The sequence below is a fragment of the Panulirus ornatus genome, chromosome 41 (genome assembly GCF_036320965.1).
Source record: "Panulirus ornatus isolate Po-2019 chromosome 41, ASM3632096v1, whole genome shotgun sequence".
Lineage (NCBI taxonomy): Eukaryota > Metazoa > Arthropoda > Malacostraca > Decapoda > Palinuridae > Panulirus > Panulirus ornatus.
In genome coordinates, this window is record NC_092264.1 from 11,397,235 (window position 1) to 11,413,967 (window position 16,733).

General features: G+C 39.8%; 1 protein-coding gene across 2 annotated transcripts in view; it reads left to right on the forward strand.

Annotated features, from left to right (window-relative positions):
• Window positions 1–16,733, forward strand: part of LOC139761678 (uncharacterized) — a 293,203-nt gene that overhangs the window by 96,875 nt on the left and 179,595 nt on the right. Inside the window, exon 1 of one of the 2 annotated variants that reach the window (XM_071686007.1) lies at window positions 13,567–13,595. The exons of the other annotated variant lie outside the window; for it this stretch is intronic. The gene's annotated coding sequence lies outside the window, so the exon portion shown is untranslated. Of the gene's footprint in view, window positions 1–13,566; window positions 13,596–16,733 lie in introns of those variants that run through there. 2 annotated transcript variants of the gene reach the window in all.

Here is a 16,733-nt window from a genome sequence, read left to right on the forward strand (position 1 = left end):
AAAAGATGTTCAGTTCTCGTCACCAGATTTGATCAAAGGTCTAGAAAAACTAAGAAGGAATACAAATAAGAACAACAAAACCAATTCCGTCGTTCAAAACAAATCAGAGTGGGTTTGTTTTGCACGACGGAACCGCTGCATCATTTTGTCTTGGTCTGTCTCCAGCCTGATGAACACTTAATGGTTCGGTATGTCTACCAGAGGGTTGCTTTCTCCTACAAACATATTCTGGTATGATTTTGATCTGACTGGTCATTCATATAGCTCTGAAAGGTTAGGAACGGATGGTTTGAAAGAAACTAATTTGGGATGTTGTCTGTAGCATTTCCTTTACATTAATGAGGCGAGACAAGTATTATACTGAGACAACAGTATTATGGCAAGACAGTATTATACTGAGACAAATATTGTACTGAGACGACAATATTATACTGAGACGACAGTATGATATGCTGAGACAGCGATATTATAATCAGAGATATGTCTTATACTGAGGCAGTGATATGATACTGAGACAACAGTGTGATACTGAGACAGCAGTATTATGGCAAGACAGTATTATACTGAGAGAACATTATTGTACTGAGACGACAATATTATACTGAGACGACAGTATGATATGCTGAGACAGCGATATTATACCCAGACATCTGTGTTATACTGAGGCAGAAATATGATACTGAGACAACAGTGTTATACTGAGACAGCAGTATTATGGCAAGACAGTATCATACTGAGAGAAATATTGTACTGAGACGACAGTATGACATACTGAGACAGCGATGATATACCCAGACATCTGTGTTACACTGAGGCAGTAATATGATACTGAGACAACAGTATTATAGCGCGACAGCGACATTGCACCAAGACAAGAGTATTATACTGTGACAACAATATTGTACTCGGCCAATATTGAATGAAGGAAACAACAGTGGAGCTTTGTATGTAATTGGGATTATATGTTGTAAGGAAAGTCATCAGAATATAGCTTTTGTCCGATGATGAATTCTTCTTTCATCTCTTGTTCAAAGACAGTAAACACAGAGGCGGTAGAGTATTGATTGAATTTGGATTAATATGTCTTTCGCGCATGTGCGTAGTGAGAGAGAGAGAGAGAGAGAGAGAGAGAGAGAGAGAGAGAGAGAGAGAGAGAGAGAGAGAGAGAGAGAGACCTTTTAGTACGTATTACACTGGTTTATGTTAGTTTTTTTCTATTGGAATGGGAGTAATATATATATATATATATATATATATATATATATATATATATATATATATATATATATATATATATTTTTTTTTTTTTTTTTTTTTCATACTATTCGCTATTTCCCGCGATAGCGAGGTAGCGTTAAGGACAGAGGACTGGGCCTTTGAGGGAATATCCTCACCTGGACCTCTCCTCTGTTCCTTCTTTTGGAAAAAAAAAAAAAAAAAAACGAGAGGGGAGGATTTCCAGCCCCCCGCTCCCTTCCCTTTTAGTCGCCTTCTACGACACGCAGGGAATACGTGGGAAGTATTCTTTCTCCCCTATCCCCTATCTCCCCTTTCTCCCCTATATATATATATATTTTCTTTCTTTCATACTATTCGCCATTTCCCGCATTAGCGAGGTAGCGTTAAGAACAGAGGACTGGGTCTTTTAGGGAATATCCTCACCAGGCCCCCTTCTCTGTTCCTTCTTTTGGAAAAAAAAAGAAAAAAAAAAAAAAAAAAAAAAAAAAAAAAAATGTGCCTCATACTGTCAGATGTCTTTGTGGACATCGAGGGCCCTGGCATATCTATATCTCTGTATTTCTGTATGTTTAACTATCTATCTGTCTAAAAATGGCACTCTTCACAACACCCTCTTCACTAATTTACATCTTCACTACACCTTTGTCGTCGCCATAGCCTTAACTTCACCACATCCTCATCATCAGTACACCCTTATGCTTACTGCATAATCATTTTCATCATTCTTATATTCACAATTACATTTTCACTGCCCCCTTTTATCTTCACTGCATCCTGTCTTCTTTGTACTCTTTAGTCATCCCCTCGTCGTCACTGCTAAGTCCATAATCACTACACCTCGTCACTGCACCCTTAGATATCACTGAACTTTGACCTAACCATCACAGGTAAGGTCAACGGTCAACTTTGTGCTCAGACAGACAGACATACACACGCGCACCACCATTATTGCTATGTAGATATACACGAGTCCAAGACACCTTCTTTGGCTCTCCTCACTCTTCGGGAGCTGGGTGATGAGGGACTACGAGGCAAAATGTTCCTCGAATAAATTGTGTTCTTCTCCGTCCACTGACGATGTCACAGCGTTGCCTGAGATGACTTCTTGCGAGAAGTTTTTAACCATATGTAGGCGGAGTCGAGATCACTGTCTTATCTGTCCAACTTCCTACCTCTGTCAATCTCTGTGTATATGTAGATAGATAGAAAGATAGATAGAAAGAGATATATAGATATATGGATAAATATAGATATATCGTTGTCCTCTATCTCTAAAGACGTGTGACAGGGTGTGGCATAAGTCGTTCCTTTCTCAACTTCCTTCCTATCGCTTTTTCTGCTTCAGTCTGTTCTGTAATGGTTCCTCTCTCGTTGATCCGTCGTGGTAGTGTGTTGATGGAGTGACTTTTCTGTACTATAATGTGTTCAGAGGCCTTGATTAGGGGCCTCAGCTGCCCGTGCTGTCTTAACACCAATAAGAAAAAATACAACAGAATAAGGAAGCAGTGACTTGGTTATATTTCAACCTCGCAAAAATGTAATTCCTATTCGTGTGTCTTTCGATATCTCTCGCTTGTTTTTTCTTGCCATCAGATTTTAAACGCTACACTTCAACCCAGCAAAAACATCACTGTGTTAGGCACAAAGATGCTCGACGCACTCTCTCCTGGAAACCCCACACAATGAACATCAGAAAGGCTGTTTTCTAAAATATGAGGTAGTTGCTCAGAGTTCGTGGGAGGGAAGGCGTCGGGGGTTTAGAGGGAAGAAGGGAAAGACGAAAAAAGAGGAGAGAGAATTCCGGGGCTTCAGTGTTCGAGGAGAGATGGGGTTACTAAAGCTGACAATCCCCGTGTGGCTTGGACTCTTCACATAAATTATGGGATGCAGCAGCTAATGGCATGTCGCGCCTCCAGGCACCTTCGTGGCTGGGTCGAGAGCAGGACAGGTCGTGAGAGCAGTGACCGCAACAGTTCCTGTAGCAGACAGAGAGAGGGAGGTCACCATGATGGAGGAGGATGTAAAGAGACAGATGAAGAGAGATGACAGCAGGAGAGATGATAAGGCAGAAGAGTTTTGATCCCAGTGGCTGTGAGAGGAGTGGATGAAGAGTCGCCCAAGATATGTGGGCAGTACTCAGTACTTGTCATATTGGCTATAGATGAATAGATAAACTAATAGAATATATATATATATATATATATATATATATATATATATATATATATATATATATATATATATATATATATATTTATTTTTATTTATTTTGCTTTATCGCTGTCTCCCGCGTTTGCGAGGTAGCGCAAGGAAACAGACGAAAGAAATGGCCCAACCCACCCCCATACACAATGTATATACATACACGTCCACACACGCAAATATACATACCTATACATCTCAATGTACACATATATATACACACACAGACACATACATATATACCCATGCACACAATTCACACTGTCTGCCTTTATTCATTCCCATCGCCACCCCGCCACACATGGAATACCATCCCCCTCCCCCCTCATGTGTGCGAGGTAGCACTAGGAAAAGACAACAAAGGCCCCATTCGTTCACACTCAGTCTCTAGCTGTCATGCAATAATGCCCGAAAACCACAGCTCCCTTTCCACATCTAGGCCCCACACAATTTTCCATGGTTTACCCCAAACGCTTCACATGCCCTGATTCAATCCACTGACAGCACGTCGACCCCGGTATACCACATCGATCCAATTCACTCTATTCCTTGCCCTCCTTTCACCCTCCTGCATGTTCAGGCCCCGATCACACAAAATCTTTTTCACTCTATCTTTCCACCTCCAATTTGGTCTCCCACTTCTCCTCGTTCCCTCCACCTCCGACACATATATCCTCTTGGTCAAACTTTCCTCACTCATTCTCTCCATGTGCCCAAACCATTTCAAAACACCCTCTTCTGCTCTCTCAACCACGCTCTTTTTATTTCCACACATCTCTCTTACCCTTACATTACTTACTCGATCAAACCACCTCACACCACACATTGTCCTCAAACATCTCATTTCCAGCACATCCACCCTCCTGCGCACAACTCTATCCATAGCCCACGCCTCGCAACCATACAACATTGTTGGAACCACTATTCCTTCAAACATACCCATTTTTGCTTTCCGAGATAATGTTCTCGACTTCCACACATTCTTCAAGGCTCCCAGAATTTTCGCCCCCTCCCCCACCCTATGATCCACTTCCGATTCCATGGTTCCATCCGCTGCCAGATCCACTCCCAGATATCTAAAACACTTTACTTCCTCCACTTTTTCTCCATTCAAACTTACCTCCCAATTGACTTGACCCTCAACCCTACTGTACCTAATAACCTTGCTCTTATTCACATTTACTCTTAATTTCTTCTTTCACACACTTTACCAAACTCAGTCACCAGCTTCTGCAGTTTCTCACATGAATCAGTCACTAGCGCTGTATCATCAGCGAACAACAACTGACTCACTTCCCAAGCTCTCTCATCCCCAACAGACTTCATACTTGCCCCTCTTTCCAAAACTCTTGCATTCACCTCCCTAACAACCCCATCCATAAACAAATTAAACAACCATGGAGACATCACACACCCCTGCCGCAAACCTACATTCACTGAGAACCAATCACTTTCCTCTCTTCCTACACGTACACATGCCTTACATCCTCGATAAAAACTTTTCACTGCTTCTAACAACTTGCCTCCTACACCATATATTCTTAATACCTTCCACAGAGCATCTCTATCAACTCTATCATATGCCTTCTCCAGATCCATAAATGCTACATACAAATCCATTTGCTTTTCTAAGTATTTCTCACATACATTCTCCAAAGCAAACACCTGATCCACACATCCTCTACCACTTCTGAAACCACACTGCTCTTCCCCAATCTGATGCTCTGTACATGCCTTCACCCTCTCAATCAATACCCTCCCATATAATTTACCAGGAATACTCAACAAACTTATACCTCTGTAATTTGAGCACTCACTCTTATCCCCTTTGCTTTTGTACAATGGCACTATGCACGCATTCCGCCAATCCTCAGGCACCTCACCATGAGTCATACATACATTAAATAACCTTACCAACCAGTCAACAATATAGTCACCCACTTTTTTAATAAATTTCACTGCAATACCATCCAAACCTGCTGCCTTGCCGGCTTTCATCTTCCGCAAAGCTTTTACTACCTCTTCTCTGTTTACCAAATCATTTTCCCTAACCCTCTCACTTTGCACACCACCTCGACCAAAACACCCTATATCTGCCACTCTATCATCAAACACATTCAACAAACATTCAAAATACTCACTCCATCTCCTTCTCACATCACCACTACTTGTTATCACCTCCCCATTTGCGCCCTTCACTGAAGTTCCCATTTGCTCCCTTGTCTTACGCACTTTATTTACCTCCTTCCAGAACATCTTTTTATTCTCCCTAAAATTTAATGATACTCTCTTACCCCAACTCTCATTTGCCCTTTTTTCACCTCTTGCACCTTTCTCTTGACCTCCTGTCTCTTTCTTTTATACATCTCCCACTCAGTTGCATTTTTTCCCTGCAAAAATCGTCCAAATGCCTCTCTCTTCTCTTTCACTAATAATCTTACTTCTTCATCCCACCACTCACTACCCTTTCTAATCAACCCACCTCCCACTCTTCTCATGCCACAAGCACCTTTTGCGTAATCCATCACGGATTCCCTAAATACATCCCATTCCTCCCCCATATATATATATATATATATATATATATATATATATATATATATATATATATATATATATATATATAAAGGAGTCTGAGCATTCACGGCGCTCAATCCCCTTCCTAAGAAAATCCAGCAGCCATGCGAGATCCCTTTCGTGGCCCGATCCTTCACTCGACCACTCCAAACGGATGTCGCTCGGCAGACGAGGCAAAATCACTTGGGTGAGGAAGAGGCCAAACTCACTGCCACTTACCCCCAGTGCCTCCAAACTCCTGATGTGGATCAGGAGGTCATCCTGCATCTTCCTCAAGGCGGACACATAAGTCGTAGATCCTTGAGGCTTGAACGGCAGGCTCAAGCCAAGAAGAGCTTGAATGTGGGCGAAGATAATCCTCTCTGGCTTCCCATACCGCTCCTTCAACAGATTACAGGCCACAGCATAATTAACTGCAGTAAGTGACAAGCCTTGGATGACAGACTTGGCCTCACCTTCCAATAAGGCCTGCAGATAGGTGAACTTGCTGATGGCTGGTAGAGTAGAGTCGTCTACCATGGCCACAAACAAATCCCAGAATGACTGCCACTGGGTTAGTTCACCACTAAACTTCGGCAAGTCGAGCCGTGGAAGGTTCACACTGGCACTAGTAGACACTGCGCTTGCACTTGCAGACTTATCTTCCCTACTTCCCGACCCTTTTTTGACGGCAGTCTTATCCAGTTTCACCAACAGTTCGCCAGCCTGCACCCGAACAGCTCTAACAACACTGCGTAAACATCTGCTTTGTCCAGGTCTGCTTCCAACAACTCAGGGTCACTTATTGTCAGTTCACATTCCGCTTGAACTCGGTCCAAGGTGTGTAGACGCTTATCTAAATCCGCTATAGCGTCCTCCAGCTGCACCCTGGACACAGTTGGCAGTTCAAGCAAAGTCCGCAAAGCCTTGGAGGCTCTCGTACACCATCCTCGAGCAGCCGCCCATCCTCTTTCAAGTTGCTCCTTCTCCGCCATCACGAGTAATCACCACAGCTTGCTGCACGTATACACAAGTTCAGTTCGCGTGAGCACGTAAAGGCTGCTCCCGGGTCTGGGCACCACTTGTTCCTCCCACACAAGTCCCATAGAAGGAGAAACCGGTGAAAAATAACTCGCGAGGCGGAGCAACACATGGGGGGTATCAAACAGCTCGAGTCTCGTGGTGTACTGAGTTTATTTACTTCGCTGAGTAAATATGATCTCTTCCAAACAACAATGGGATCTTATACATTCAATAAGGCATCTTACAGACTGACGTGTCCACAATGGATTAAATGCGTCACTCCATTATTTTCGCAGTCAACTTTCATACGTCTGGCGCCAACAGGCATCATTCTACAAGGAATTGTCTCATAGGTGAATGATAAAAATAAACCCCGAGACATATAAGTGACACACTATTGTCAGTCTCATGTAATGTTTCTGTTTATTATCTTAAAGGCATTAAAGTAACTAGACTAATTTTTGGGACTAGGTTGACCTTGACCTATCAACATACGAGTATAGGTTAAGCCTTTATCTAACTATGGTAATAATTTTTCAATAGCTACATATTTTTTTTTCGTAGCCTAGCCTGAATGGACGACCAGAGATTGAGAAGTAATTCATTCTTGAGCTGCAGCATTTCATTGTTTCCTACAATCTAGTCTTGTTTCTATATTACATGAGGGATTGTGTAATGAACACAATTAGGTGTACAGTCATATATGAAGATATTGTCATTAAGATGGATTTTCTTTTGTCTTTTTTCATCTACCACTAACATTTTTTCATCTATCACCAACAGGGACAAATCTAATTTCTATCCTTTATATATTGTTCTTCGTTTAGTATCATTAAAAGAAGAATTAGTTTATTATTTAGAATCATCTGACCCGTTAAGAGCGAAGTATACATCGAGTGAGGTGATGTATACTTATATCAGCTGATGTGATCAAACTTATATGAAGAGGGAGAAGAGGCGAAGCAATGGAATATTACAGGAAGAGGAAAATAATGGTGGTTCCGACGACAGAAAAATATAGTTTACCCTATAGTTTCTCTAATATATCCGTTTTCTCTTACACGAAAATTATTTTAACATAAACTATTTTATTATATAAATTGGTCAAAGAATTATGGTTTATAGTTGGAAAATGATAAAAAGGAATAGAGAAGCTGATGCACTTATTTGGATATAAATGTCTGGAATATAAGAAGATAAGATGATATCAATTTCGAGGTATGAGAGAACAACAGATGTAGAAATACTGTAGAATAGTGATGGTGTGATACAGAAATAAGAACAATATCCTGATCATATATATATATATATATATATATATATATATATATATATATATATATATATATATATATATATATATATATATATCAGTTTTACCCATATTAATCGAGAGTTTACTTTCTTACACTCTATCACATACTCCCACAACTCCTGTTTCAGGAGTATTGCTACTCCTTCCCTTGCTCTTGTCCTCTCACTAACCCCTGACTTTACTCCCCAGACATTCCCAAACCACTCTTCCCCTTTACCCTTGAGCTTCGTTTCACTCAGAGCCAAAACATCCAGGTTCCTTTCCTCAAACATACTACCTATCTCTCCTTTTTTCACATCCACACACATTTAGGCACCCCACTCTGAGCCTTCGAGGAGGATGAGCCCTCCCCGCGTGACTCCTTCTTCTGTTTCCCATTTTAGAAAGTTAATACAAGTTAATATAAGTAGTAAAAATCAGATTTCAAAATGCTTAGGACACTTCAATTTGTTCTTGTATGGAAACATACAACTGAACCAAGTCAGTCTTCTATAAGGTTAAAACTACTAATGATATTAAAATGACATGCAAATTTACGATGGACGACTGAAAATGGACCTTGATGGCTAGGCTAAGACCATTTATCATTGTCCATGATAGTTAGGCTAAGACCATTCATCATTTACCATTATGGCTAGGCTAAGATCATTTATCCTTGTCCATAATGGTTAGGCTAAATCATTTATCGCTGACCATGATTGCTAGGCTAAGATCATTTATCGTTGTCCATGATACAGTCTGGGCCCAGCCCGAGCTGTAGGGGATAGAAGACCTACAAGATAACACTAGCCAGACTCTAAGAACATTTAAGATCATAAGAACATTATCCAGTTGTCTTTAACTCATCAGGAAATATGTTTGTATGCAACTCTTAGCTGATAAGAGATGTTTGATCTCTTATCACCCAGAACTCACCACGAGGAGGTGGTTGCATGTCGAGTTCCAAAAAATTTTTTCCGTTTTAAATCAATAATTTAATTTCCTCTTAAATAAAGGTGTTTCCCGTTGGAAGATATATAAAGATATTAATTACCTCGAAAACAAAGTTCTTTCCCATTATATTAAAAGTAAAATTTCCTCTAAAACAAAGTTATTATTGTGGGGTAGACAGTTGAGGAAGGGCACCTCATTTCCTGCCCTTCCTCTTCTTCCTTTGGTTCCGTTGACCCCCTCCTCTGGTAGGCCTCCGGACTGACCCCAACACCTTCTTCAGCTCACCAATAATAACTGGCAGACCTGGTCTCTCTGAGGGGTCGCTCTCGATCGCTCTTTGGTGAAGATCCTGGAGGCCTTCCCGCACACCCTGCTCCCTGACAAGGATGGACACGTGCCTCATTAGATGCCCAAAAGAGAAGACGTCACTGGCTGGGGAGACCGGCTTGCGCTCCCTCAGCTCAGGGGCCATCCAGAAGTTAGCAACATTGTACTCAATGCAACTTCCCTTCTTCACGCTCAAGCCGAAGTCGATGATGTGAAACTCTGGCTTCTCACCCATCGACACGGTCACATTGTCCACCTTGACGTCATTATGGACAATGTTTTTCTTATGGACCTCCATCAGCCGACGAGCGATCATGATGAGGGAGTCGACCAGTTCCTCGTCCGACCGACATGTTCTCATGTACTTATCAAACGGCTGGCCAGTGTGGGTTAAGATGATCCGTGGGGGGTTGCGGCACACTCCTCGAAGGAGAGGGGCTCCTCCAGCCCCAGCCAGTCTCCTGTGAATGTCGGCTTCATCCATAAGACATTTCGAACTCACTTCGTCGTGAGGGGTTTTGATCACGCAACACGATCCACGGAACATTACCATTTCAACCTTGGCATTGCCTCCCCGACCTGCCTCTCCCATGACCATCAGGTCATTTACATCCTTCTGGGTCAACTTTACAACTGGAACGCTCATTTTAATTCCGGCCTCAGGTGCACTTACCAAATCTTTTTCTTGCCGGAGAGTCTGAGAGGAGATGTTGTCGGTACGGAGTCCCATCCTCAAATGATCAGATCTCTTTCGCCGCGGCCTTATATACCCCTGGGTCATGTGACGTCACATAACCAAATCTATCCAGATTGAATCCCATACAAATCCGGATATGTAGACGGATTTATATAGTTTTGCTGCCATCATTATTTGATGAAATCTAAACGCGTCGAAGAAATTGTCAAGATGGCCAATGGTCTTGAGAGTGTAGTGAAGATGCCTAGAGATGTTGAAGGATCTAAACAGTTTCGAAATACCATTACTTTTTGAATGAAAAAATCATTATAAACACTAATAAGACAAAAAACTGACAAAAATTTAGCCATTTTCAAGCATCGAAATAAGAGGATATGAGGTAAAGGGCTTTTGGGAAATCATTGTTGAATAATACCCAGTTACTTTCTGAGAACACACACACACACACACACACACACATCTAGAGAATATAGCATTAAATTAGGACAATATTGTTCAAATATATTCAGAGAAGTAATTTTAAAGTTGATATAAGAGTGGTTGATGAATGGAATAAGAAGAATGAGGTCATGGTTAAGGCAGACACCATACATAAATCTTACAAGTTGTATAATAGTACAGAATGTTCTAGAGATTTGGTCTGGCGAGTGTAGAACTCTCTCCTCACACAGTAAAAATAGGTAATTACACACTCACAGATTCAGAGATTATCATGTTGAAGGAGAGGTGAAAACTAAGGATTCAAATCAAAGAAAAATAAGAAGCGTCATGATGAGATGGGAGAGGGAATTGGTCAATTGACAAATATAGTTTAATCTAAAGCATGAACGGTAAATCACTTCGACTGAAGAAAGTCAGGTGCAAAACATAGAAAATAAAAGATAGAGAAGAATTTTGGACATCTGGCATAACATTTTATTTGAGGAAACATAATTTCGCCAAATGAGCTTTAGTTAACGCTTCTGGTACTGTGTAAAAAAATATAAAACGAATATTTTCTATGTTTTGAAGATAATTATAAGGCTATAATATTGACATTCTTAATGTTTATGTGGCTATTTCTTTGTACAAAAAAACTCATTGTATAAAAAAGCAAGAGAAAATTGTCATGATATGTAGATTGTGATATGTGGAGGTTCTACATATACTACCAAGGTATATTGGAGAGGACATATAAGTTTACTAAGTGAAAACCAATGTATAAGGGAGATAAATTAAGTATGTGCTTGTTAGTGGTCTATTTATATCAAAGAAAATTATCTTAAACACAATATCATATTATGATTGTATCATCACACAATCCCTATGTAATATAAGAACATAATTGGACAATAAGGAATCATAAAGAACTGCAAATCCAACTTGAATTACTGTACTTCTCCATCTGTAGCTGTCCATTTGCAACTAGGCTATGGAGAATATCAACAATGTGTCTTTGATAAAATTAATGATAGGCAGATATAGGTCTAACCTCTGCTCCTATACTGACACGTCCAGGCTCAACCTAGTTCTCATAATTATAATCTAGTCACATAAATGCCTTTAAGATGATAAACAGAAACAATATTCTGTTCGTAGGTTCAGTAACTCGTCTGATAGTAAATGTAAACTACGTTTGATTTCTTATAATGGATTTGAAGATTTTGATCCCATGAACATATGATATTGATGCAAATATTAGATATTTGCAAACATGATGTGCAAAATGTAAAGTGTTTATCAATGAAGCTAAATACAGATAGGCTACCATTATGAGTCCATTCAAATTAAACTGTCAAGGACAACTCTCTCATTTACTGTACGCGTCTGAAAGGATGATAAACCAGTTTAGCCTAGTTTGTACTTGATAACTAAGCTGTTAAAGACAACATTAAGTTGGTTATTACAAATCTCAATATTCTTAGGGCTCGAACCTGGAGTTTCGTCGGAGTCTCAATGTCCTTTACGTTCTGAATGAAACAGAAATATATATCTTTATGTTCTACCAAGATCCCAAAAACCTTATCTAAAAATTCTTGTAAATAATCACTGTTCTCGTAAATAATCACTTACAATAAATAGGTATTTCTAAATAGAATCACGGCGTGAAAAAATAATCTTTTTGTTTACATATGAAAAAAATATATTTTTTAGGTTGTCTATAAAGCACATACGTCTTCAATTAAAGTCAAGAAATTTCATTAGAATTATGGAATGAATTAAGACATGAGGGTGAATTATGGACAAAATAGCCACTTAACTTGGGTCCTAATGGCGAAGTCTGGTTCGGTGTTTCACCTGTCGCGCCAAACATGGCGAGAACACTTCCAACCTTCAAAACATCAACAAATGAATATTTTTCACTATTGGAGTGACTACATACGGTCGATATAGTACTATTGTGTTATCAAACATTGTTTTAATATCCACTCGTGTGTAAAGAGTTTCCACGAAGTTGCACTGAATCAAAATTAGGTCACGAATACATACATTTAATCGGACTAATACATTTAGCGTTAATTTGGATATAAAATTATTTGAAGGAAGATATTTAATCCATTTAATGCTCAATATTTTAACTGCAATACATCAGTCACAACAATGACTGATCATCACAATAATGGTGCCACACGGAAACATCCACATGACACAATATTCATCTGTAATCCCAAGCAGGATGTATCTTAATGGAGTTATTTTTCTTCTGCAATATCTCCTACTAACTGAGATCTTTATGGGCACTGTTAACAGTTTTGAAGTACATCACCTGACCCACATTTTCCTGAAATGTATAGCCTTGACTACTGCCTTATTGGAATATCTTCCACGAAATATAATGTTCCAAGTTATGCTGCACAAAAGATATCCTATTTTCGTAACATGGCATTTCAAGTGCAGAAGAAAATCATCCAATACCTAAGCCTAATAACGATGTGGATCTATAATAAATTACCTTATAAGCAGTCAATAAAGATGGCTTTAGTCACGAGTTAGCGCGAGTTAGGCTACTGTTTTCCCACAACTTCTACAGGGAGAACAGGTCACTCTAAGGTTGCCTGTTGAAGCCTCTTTCTTCCCTGGAACGCCTAAGCTGTGGAATTCTCTTCCTTTTCTGTTTCCTTCTTCATATAACCTTTATTCCTGCAAGAGTCAGTTAGACAAAAACTTACGGAAATCAATTTCTACTTTTTTTGTCTATGTTGGCGCCAGGGGTTTGAATGATGACACTGAGATCGTAAGGGTTTGTTTACCTAAGCTGTGCACGGCGCATAAACTTTTGCCATGTTTACCGTAGCATTTAATCCATTGTGGACACGTCAGTCTGTAAGATGCCTTATTGAATGTATAAGATCCCATTGTTGTTTGGAAGAGATCATATTTACTCAGCGAAGTAAATAAACTCAGTACAGCACGAGACTCGAGCTGTTTGATACCCCCCATGTGTTGCTCCGCCTCGCGAGTTATTTTTCACCGGTTTCTCCTTCTATGGGACTTGTGTGGGAGGAACAAGTGGTGCCCAGACCCGGGAGCAGCCTTTACGTGCTCACGCGAACTGAACTTGTGTATACGTGCAGCAAGCTGTGGTGATTACTCGTGATGGCGGAGAAGGAGCAACTTGAAAGAGGATGGGCGGCTGCTCGAGGATGGTGTACGAGAGCCTCCAAGGCTTTGCGGACTTTGCTTGAACTGCCAACTGTGTCCAGGGTGCAGCTGGAGGACGCTATAGCGGATTTAGATAAGCGTCTACACACCTTGGACCGAGTTCAAGCGGAATGTGAACTGACAATAAGTGACCCTTTCCTCTATTTTGAGCACGACACTAGTATTAGTAGTAGCCTCAAACTGTGGTATTTTCCTTGCAAGAGTAAGTGATAGGCTTTCTCACAAGTTAGGTCTGTAGTTTTCATTCATTTGTCCTACATTTTTCTCATTATCAAGACCTATGATAAATCTGTCCCGTGAGTCGCTGTCCAGAAAATAACCAAATTATCGACTAAACAGATTTTTAAGACAAAATATATAATGGCTCACAGATTTATCCTTACTTTGATCTCTTGAGTCAAACTTGTAGTTCCTTTTTGCATTTCCAGTTGGTCAAGATCATGGAGCTTCTTCACTGTGTCTATTTTATGGCAATCTTAGGTTTGAAAGGGTCCAGCTGAGTCGTCAAGTACAGAGATGGAACACATTTAATGAGGGAAAATCACCTTCTTTCTGCCACACACACTTATCATCTAAACTTGTCTCACTCGTTAATAAGACTCATTAAGTATGAAAAACATATCCATTATTTAACAAAATGACTCGAAAACATTATAAAAAACATGTCCATTATCTAACAAAATGACTCGAAAACATTATAAAATCCTATATATTGAACACTTGAAAGCACAAGCCTTTAATTACATATAGTGCAAGGAAGAATAATGTCCATAACCACAAGGAACATCTCTCGAAAACTAATATATTTCAGATGGTTTCGTCAGTTATTACAATACCATAGCAAATTGCAGAACAGTATCATATATTGAACGCCATTACGTATGGCTAGCCATAGTCGAGTGGTCATTATGTAGCTGTTATATAGGACACTGTCATTATGGAACCAATTACAATATGTGGACTTTAAGTTAGGTAGACTACAATAGTAATGGTTGAAGCCTATAACCTGAGGTTGTCCTATCATTGATAACATTTTTACAAGGTTGTTACCCTATCATCGATAACATTTTACAAGGTTGTTAGTTTGGTTAGGATATTAACCTAACCTAACCTAGCTTGAAAATAAGAGAATAAAAAAGGCTCACCTTTACTTCAGAGCCCAAACTACTTTGAAGAGCTACTCTAATATTATGCAGTAACACTATATACAATAGGAATCAAACGGTTAGAAAGGAAGAACAAGTTATAAGACAAAAAAAGTATAGCAGAACATTTACCAGAGAAAATTCTAGACTTGATAAGAAGTTATGGTCGACCCAAATGCATACTAAATTCAACATTCGAATCACGACTTTCATTGTTTTTCAGTTGCTGAAACTGGTTAGAGGTAATAAACATGGCATACCTGAAGGAAGAGTCATTACAGTATTTTGATTTAGATATAAAAAAGTATGTTGCAACGTTATAAAGATCAGTTGACTATAGATTTGTATAATGACCACTGCTTGTCAACAGCAGGTATTGTATGATATTGTTTCTTGGGGCTCGTTTTTGGGGCAAGTAAATGATTATAAAAATTATGTAAAATAAACGTAATTCCAAACATCTGGTTAGAACATTTTTTCGTATTTGTGTGTCAGTCTGTGTGTTTAGATCTACCCAGGATAATATATTTTCATGTAATGTTACGTTTGGTAAATACAAATACCCTAAGCCAGCTTAGATGGATAGCCTACCTCACAAAACAAGATTAACCTTAATTTCCGAGCATGGACTTAATCTAGTTGAATCCTGAGCTAAAGTTCCGTATGAATTATTCATCTGAATGAAACTAAGGCGTTGAAGAAAGTTTGTTCTTTATCCTCGTCATTTATTGTACAGCGGTAGAGAAAATGGCGTCCCCCTGGCTCAGTGAGCTCCAGATGTGATCCACAAAGCCATCGCGTCTTCTTCACCATCCATTTGTCAAAGTAACAATCAGAACTTTCATATATATATATATATATATATATATATATATATATATATATATATATATATATATATATATATATTTTTTTTTTTTTTTTTTATACTTTGTCGCTGTCTCCCGCGTTTGCGAGGTAGCGCAAGGAAACAGACGAAAGAAATGGCCCAACCCCCCCCCCCCCATACACATGTACATACACACGTCCACACACGCAAATATACATACCTACACAGCTTTCCATGGTTTACCCCAGACGCTTCACATGCCTTGCTTCAATCCACTGACAGCACGTCAACCCCTGTATACCACATGACTCCAATTCACTCTATTTCTTGCCCTCCTTTCACCCTCCTGCATGTTCAGGCCCCGATCACACAAAATCTTTTTCACTCCATCTTTCCACCTCCAATTTGGTCTCCCTCTTCTCCTCGTTCCCTCCACCTCCGACACATATATCCTCTTGGTCAATCTCTCCTCACTCATTCTCTCCATGTGCCCAAACCATTTCAAAACACCCTCTTCTGCTCTCTCAACCACGCTCTTTTTATTTCCACACATCTCTCTTACCCTTACGTTACTTACTCGATCAAACCACCTCACACCACACATTGTCCTCAAACATCTCATTTCCAGCACATCCATCCTCCTGCGCACATCTCTATCCATAGCCCACGCCTCGCAACCATACAACATTGTTGGAACCACTATTCCCTCAAACATACCCATTTTTGCTTTCCGAGATAATGTTCTCGACTTCCACACATTTTTCAAGGCTCCCAAAATTTTCGCCCCCTCCCCCACCCTATGATCCACTTCCGCTTCCATGGTTC